Below are 8,330 nucleotides of genomic sequence, written 5' to 3' on the forward strand. Positions count from 1 at the left end.
GTAAGTTGCGTGAGCTCTCGAAGACGTGGACTAGCAGATGTAGGGGAAAGTAGGTGTACCGGTCTACCTGGAGTACAGAGTAAATGTTTCAAAAAGACTATGTCTCGATCTTCCAAACATGGATGCGGCCGAGTCTTGTGGGGAAAAGTGCGCAACCTCTGAAGAGTGTATAAACTAATCATGGTTAGCCGTGTCCCCGGTTATGGACTTCTAGAGTATCTGGAATCGGATATTATTTTTGATCTCATCACTCTTAAATTAATTGAATTGGGTTTAATGATGATACTTGTTTAATTGGGTTTGAGTTGGAGGAACCTTCTCAAATATTGATACAACTTGGGAGTAGTAAATAAATTTATTCTTTTGTTGTAGGGAAAAACTAGCTTTATGCAAAACCTTGAACTTAGAGCCTCCACCAGCCAAATATTGCATGTAGATGTAGTACTTGCATTCATTGCTTTACAGTGTAACTCTGCCAGCATATTCCATGTGCTGACTTACACGACAGCAACGTCTCATGTTGCAGACTTCTCGGACGACGAATAAGGTGCGATAGGTCGTTGTCATGCACTCAGCTATGCCGTTGGAGTTGATGGACTCATTTACCTTCGAAGCTTCCTCAGGTATTTAGTTTAGATGGTCTTCAGCCATATTATTCGTGTAATCATACTCTTTATGAGGACCTCGATGTAATAAGTGTGTGGTTGAACTCTGCTATAATTCCTCGAGTACTGTGTGTGTGTGTGTCAGCATTACCTATCCAGGGATGACACTTAAGCATAGAGACTTTGGTCCATTGGGATTGTAGTCGCTACAAGATGGTATTAGAGCAGGCGCTGACTGTAGGACGCGACTACTAGGAAAAGCCATAGGATTACTCTTCTTTGCTCATTTCTAATCCTCCTCTATTTCTACTCTATAGATGGCAGACCCCAGGAACAAGTTCACTCAGCCGGATGACGACACCCCTTTCGAACGACACTTGAAGGAAGTCACTAAGTACCTGAACATCAGACTACCAAGCTTCACTAGGACTTTCTCTACAACTTTATCGGAAGAGGAGCGTTGGAGGATCAAAGCTCGTGTACCTGGGAGGACGTTTGCGCCAACAATAGAGCCCATTGATTTTACTTTGGATGCACCAAGTTGGAACTCTGGAAAGAGCATGGCAGCCCACATCACTTTCGGACGCATATGTGAAGTGTATCACAAGGAGCTTGAAGACACCGTCTATCAGATATGTGGACACCGAGATGGGGAATGGGAGATGATTCGTACCAGGAAGGATGGATCAATCGCATCTTACATTTAGGAGATAGATCAGCACATTCTCCGATATGAGAACCAGATGTGCTCCATCATGAAGAAGACCAACAAGCTGATGAAGAAGAATCTCGAGCTAGAAGAGGAACTCAAGTCAACACGCGATGGTTATGAGGAAGAAATTGTTGTACTACTAGAGAAGCATGAAGACTTGAAGAGGAAGCTAGGACTACCCGTGGAGAACCATAAGCGAGAACCTAAAGTGGAGATCCATTCGGAGGACTACATCATCTTGGACGACATCGACACGGACAGTGATGCAAATGATGACAGTGATGACGACTACATAGACGAAGCTGGAGCAGATATCATGGAGTCTTCCACCGATCAAAATTTCTAGACGACCCCCATGTTACTAATAGTATTCTTCCAAGTAGTTAGCATCGATCAATTTGTAATCATAGTTAGATTATTGGTGTGAACCTTGTTTGATATTGAATGAAGTGAATTGGTTGTATTTGCCTCATGTGCATATGGGTAGTGAAATCTCTCTTAGACCTTATTCTATTCTGTTTTCTCACCCCTTCTAACCCATCAGATGCCTCCGAGACGTGACACCGGATTCATGTTCCCACCGGAGCTCACCCAGTTGATCCAGCAGCAGAATGCCTTGATGCAGATGCTAGTTCAGAATCAGAATCAGAACCAAGGCAACAACAACAACAACAACAATCCACCACCACCCCCTGTTGACAACCTAGCCCATTTTCTAAGGTTGAATCCGCCGGTGTTCTCTAGCAGCACCAAGCTGATTGTTGCAGATGATTGGCTCCGCAAGATTGGAAGAGACCTGACTACTGCAGGATGCACAGATGCGGAGAGAGTGCGCTTTGTGGCACATCAGCTTGATGGACCCGTGGCATCTTGGTGGGAGAATTTCACCACCACTTACCCCATAGCTACAGTTACATGGGATCAGTTTCAGCAGGCCTTCCTCATCGCACATGTTTAGCTGGAGCTATGAGCATGAAGAAGGGCAAGTTTTGCAACTTGCGCCAAGGGAGTCGTACAGTGGGACAATATGTGGATGAGTTCAGCAAGTTAGCACGCTATGCCCCAGATGATGTGGCCACAGATGCCACAAAGCAGGAGAAGTTTCTTGAGGGACTCAATGATGAGCTAAGCATGCAGTTGATAGTGGCAACTTTCAACAACTACCAGAGTTGGTAGAGAGGGCCCTCATGATAGAAGGCAAGCAACAACAGATTGTCAACAGCAAGAGGAAGTATGGACAGGGGAGGTACACTTCTGGAGCTCAGCAAAAGCCCCGCTATTCCCCGTACTCGGGAGGACATACTCATAACCATGGAGGCCATAACCATGAAGGACATATGCATAATGGAGGAAGTTCAGACAACTACAGTGCCCTAATAATGGCAATAGGAATGGAGGAAGCAACAGTCAGAACCGTTCCAGCCCTGCGACACCAGCCAAGAGGGATCTGAGTCATATTACTTGTTTCAAGTGCGGGGAGACCGGACATTACGCCATTAAATGTCCTGAAGCAAAGAATGGAAATGGCAATGGAAGTTCTGCAAAGAAGCCCAACCCCTTCACCAAAGGTCAGATGAACCACGTCAGTGTGGATGAGATTGAGGAACAACCCGACGCAGTTGTCGGTAAGTTTTTGATTAATGGATTTATAACACTTGTTCTTTTCGATACTGGTGCATCTCATTCATTCATATCAAGGGGGTTTGTGGATAAGTATAAGTTGACAACAGTAGCCCTTAAGTCACCTATGTTAGTGAGTTCCCCAGGAGCGGAATATATGGCTAGTAGGGGATGCTATCAGTTGCCAGTAACCATAAGTAGACATGTTTTCCCCACCGACCTGATTGTCCTGGAGTCATAAGGATTGGATGTGATACTAGGCATGGATTGGCTATCCAAGTATGAGGGAAACATCGATTGCGCCAGTAAATCAATTCTTCTCACCACCCCGGAAGGAAAGAGGTTCAAGTATGTGTCTAGGCATGCGCCGAGGAGGACTCAGGTGAATTCCTTATCAGGAGTTGTTCAGGAGGAAGTACCAGTGATGAAGGATTTTCCCGATGTATTTCCAAAAGAGTTACCAGGCATGCCACCGGATCGAGATATTGAGTTTTTGATTGAGTTATTGCTAGGCACCGGACCAATATCAAAGAGACCATATCAGATGCCCGCAAATGATCTGGAGGAAATTAAGAAGCAGATTAAGGAGTTACTGGAGAAAGGTTATATTCGACCAAGTTCATCACCTTGGGGAGCCCAGTGCTTCTAGTGGAGAATAAGGATGGATCTTTGAGAATGGTTGTTTATTATCGTGCGCTGAATGAGGTGACGATCAAGAATAAATACCCTCTGTCGATCAATGATTTGTTTGACTAGTTATAGGGAGCTAAGGTTTTCTCCAAGATTCAGGTTATCACCAGTTGAAGATCCGAGAGCAGGATATACCTAAGACAACTTTTAGTACGAGGATGGGTTATATGAATATACAATTATGTCATTTGGTTTGACTAACGCCCCTGCCTATTTCAGGAGTATGATGAACAAAGTGTTCATGGAGTTCTTAGATAAGTTTGTTGTGGTGTTTATTGATGACATATTGGTTTACTCAAAGAATGAACAAGAGCATAAGGAACATTTGCGTTTGGTTCTTGAGAAACTCAGGGAACATCAGTTGTACGCCAAGTTCAGCAAATGTGAGTTTTGGATGAAGGAAGTTGGATTCCTTGGACATGTTATATCTGGAGAAGGAATATCAGTAGACCCTACCAAGGTTGCTTCTGTCACTAAATGGTTGGCACCCACCTCAGTGGGAGAGATCAGATGTTTTCTTGGACTCGCAGGTTATCACCGGAGATTTATTGAGAATTTTCCAAGATTGCAAAGCCCATGACGGAGTTATTGAAGAAGGATACCAAGTTTAAATGGACTGAGGATTGTGAGGCTAGTTTTCAGGAGTTGAAGAAACGTTTGGTTACAGCCCCAGTGTTGATTCTCCCAGACATACGCAAGGATTTCCATGTGTATTGGGACACTTCACGTCGAGGACTTGGAAGTGTGCTTATGCAGGATGGAAGAGTTGTTTCATATGCCTCACGACAGCTTTGACCTCATGAGTTGAATTATGCTACGCATGATTTGGAGTTAGCAGTCGTAGTGCATGCGCTCAAGACACGGAGACATTTCCTCATCGGTAACCATTGTGATGTTTATACGAATCATAAGAGTTTGAAGTACATCTTCACGCAGAAGGAGTTGAACCTCAGGCAAAGGAGATGGTTGGAGCTCACAAAGGATTATGACATGAGATTGCATTATCATCCAGGAAAGGCCAACATCGCAGCAGATGCATTGAGCCGCAAGAGTTATGTTAACACGCTCATAACGGGAGGATTACCTAAGGAGTTAGCCGAGGACCTTCGAGAGCTACGCTTGGAGATAGTTCCAAGAGGTTATGTTGCGGCGTTGGAAATTCAGTCCACTTTGTTTGGTAAGATCAGAGAAGCCCAGAAGACGGACAAGGAGATTGTTGAGATAAAGGAAATGATGAGTAAAGGAAATACTAAAGGATTTCGTGAGGATGAGAATGACACTTTATGGTTTGAGGATCGTATTTATGTGCCTAATGACCCTGAAATCAGGAAGTTGATTCTTCAGGAGGCTCATGATTTGCCTTACTCGATTCACCCAGGCAACACCAAGATGTATCTGGATTTGAAGGAAGTTTCTGGTAGACAGGAATGAAGAAGGATATTGCCGAGTATGTAGCAGTAGGCGATGTATGTCAGAGAGTAAAGGTAGAGCATCAGAAACCAGCAGGGTTACTTCAGTCTGTGCCGATACCCGAATGAAAGTGGGATAAACTTGGCATGGATTTTATCACTATGAAGACAACTTATACGAGTGCTAAGTTTGCGAAGATATACATGACCAGGATCGTATGTCTGCATGGGGTTTCGAGGACCATCGTATCAGACAGAGGAACACAGTTTACTTCAAAGTTTTGGAATCAATTGCATGAAACTTTGGGTACCAGGCTAGAGTTCAGTACAACCTTTCATCCACACACAGATGGACAGACTGAGAGAGTCAATCAGATTCTGGAGGACATGTTGAGAGCTTGTGCACTAGATTATGGGTCTAGTTGGGATGAAAATTTACCCTATGTAGAGTTCTCCTATAACAACAGTTATCAAGCCAGTTTGAAGATGGCCCCTTTCGAAGCTTTGTACGGAAGGAGGTGCAAAACACCATTATCATGCAATGAAGTTTGAGATCGACAGTTATTCGGACCAGACTTAGTTCGAGATTATGAGGAGAAGGTTAAGTTGATTCGGGACAGACTCAAGGTAGCCCAGTCCAGGCAGAAGAGTTATGCGGATACTAAACGCAAAGAGGTAGCCTATGAAGTCGGAGACAGAGCATATCTTCGTGTGTCCCCACTTCGAGGAGTTAAGCGTTTTAGAGTCAAGGGAAAGCTAGCACCACATTTTGTGGGACCATACAGAGTTTTGGAACGCATGGGAGAAGTTGCCTACAAGTTGGAATTACCCGAAGGATTGTCAGGAGTTCATGATGTGTTTCACGTTTCCTAGTTGAAGAAGTGCCACGCAGAGATGGCCGACATTCCTCTGAGAGATACAGTGCCATTGGAAGCAATTCAGTTGGATAGTGATCTGACCTATGAAGAGAAGCCAATCAAGATTCTCGAGTTTTCCAGCAATGTTACTCGCGGCAAGGTTATCCAGTTTTGCAAAGTTCAGTGGAGCCACCATACCAAAGAGAAAGCCACCTGGGAGCGAGAAGAAGATCTCCGCAAGGACCACCCACACCTTTTTGCTGACCAACCCGAATCTTGAGGGCGAGATTCATCTTAAGGGGGGTAGGTTTGTAACATCCCAATTTTCAATTTGGATGTTATACATAGATCATTCATATGCATTTCATAATTTATTGCATTTTGGTTGTGATCCAAAAAAATTTAAGCAACTCAAGGACCCAAGGGGAGAGTTGGAGGTTTTATAAATTTCCATTTTTGAATTAATTTTCAAATTTTAATTTTTTTAATAATTTCTTTCCAATTATTTCAAACAATAAATGAGAGAAGATAAAATGAATTCTTCAAATCACAGGAGAAATATAGGAAAAGATATTTTGAAGTCAAATTATTTTATTTGAATTTTATTTGCAATTTTATTTGGTTGAAATTAGAGAAAAATATGCATTTTTAAAAACTACATTTAGTCCAGATAAATGTTCATCTTGTCCCAAATATTAGGTAGGGATGGTGAAATTTGTTTCTGGAATTTTAGGACTTTTATTTTTATTTATTAGGATTTTTCTTCGCAGCGCCTTTTTTTAAGTTAACTGGGCCGTCCCAGCCACAGCCAGGCCAGGCCCAGCGCCGCGCTGTCTCCCGCTCACGCTCGGGACAGAGTCCCGAGCCGCTGCGCCACCGCCACCGGGGAGTCCGACCCGAACTCCTGAGACTGCCGCCGCCTCGCTTTCCCCTCGCCCAAGCCGGCCTCGCCTCCCCTCCCCTCTTAAATACCCTGCCGCCCCTCTCCTCACCCCGTCCCAAGCCGCCGCCGTTGCAGTCGCCGTCGCCGCCTACTGCCGCGTTGCCACCGCCCTGCCGTCGTTGCCGAGCCACCAACGCCCGCAAGCCGCCGCTGCCCTCGTTGACCTTGCCGAGCCACCGCCACCGAGAACCGGTATAAACCAATTCGACTCGACCTGTCGGTTTTCTCCTTCTTTTATTTCGATTTAGATTAGATCGGTTCTTTTTTAGATCGGTTAAATAGCGAGCGTTCACTCAATTTGTTCTGTTAACGAACGAGTTCGTTCGTTAGGTTCCGTTAGCGGACATTTGTCCGATAGATTTTTCTTTTTCCATTTATTTTCGGCCATGGACCTATCCGCGAATAGCTTTCTCGCGATTTAGCCCCTAGTCTTAAAATTAGCATAACTTTTAGCTCGTTTGTCCAAATTAGATGAAACCAACGTGAACATGATTTTGACAATTTAAAATTTGTGTTTAGTTCAGATTAGTATTCGATCTTATTTCGTTTGAATCTTGAGTTTCATGGCTCCATTTGAGTTGATTCTTCTTGCAAATCGTAGCTAATCACATGTACCTACTGTTAAGATCTAATCCACATGAAAATAATGTTGTTAGGTTTTGTTTTCTGTCTAGATTAGTAGTTTGCTTGTTTGGAGTTTTATTTGGATCTTTTCTCGATTTCTCTTTGTTTCGTTTGATTGATTGCTTATGTATGTTACTGTTTGTCTACGCAAGATTACCTGGAGTGCGAAGCTTGTTACTACAAATCTCTAGAGTTTTCCGATCGTCGGCAAGGTAAGATACACTTTGATCATACTCTTCTATACCCAGTTTTTACTATGTATTAGTTTTGCCCCTCAGATATTTGCATGAGTAGGATTGGGAACATGTGGTCTGGTTGTAGTACTTGAGGTAGGAACCTAATATCTTTGATCACCCAGGGAATATACGTTATGCTCAATTATTGCTTAGCCATGCTCGTAGACGGGGATTGGATCGTAATACACATGGAAGTTATGAGAGTTATTAATCTTGAATAACATTAAGGTGGCAACTTTAATACACATCTGGGTGGATTGGTTGGGGCACCTGGAGAATGCAGTGCTAGCTCGTTTGGGAAATCCCAGAGTACCCGTGTGATTTTTCCTCGGTACACCACCCAGGTTCAAAGGGATCATATGATATTTCATGCCTAGAAACTTCTGTGTGCATTCACAAGCCATTATGGGCTCTGGCATAGTTGAGTAAGTTGCGTGAGCTCTCGAAGAGGTGGACTAGAAGATGTAGGGGAAAGTAGGTGTACCGGTCTGCCCGGAGTAGAGAGCTAATGTTTCAGAAAGACTATGTCTTGATCTTTCAAACATGGATGCGGTCGAGTCTTGTGGGGAAAAGTGCGCAACCTCTGCAGAGTGTATAAACTAATCATGGTTAGCCGTGTCCCCGGTTATGGACA

The sequence above is a fragment of the Triticum dicoccoides genome, chromosome 6B (assembly GCF_002162155.2).
Source record: "Triticum dicoccoides isolate Atlit2015 ecotype Zavitan chromosome 6B, WEW_v2.0, whole genome shotgun sequence".
Lineage (NCBI taxonomy): Eukaryota > Viridiplantae > Streptophyta > Magnoliopsida > Poales > Poaceae > Triticum > Triticum dicoccoides.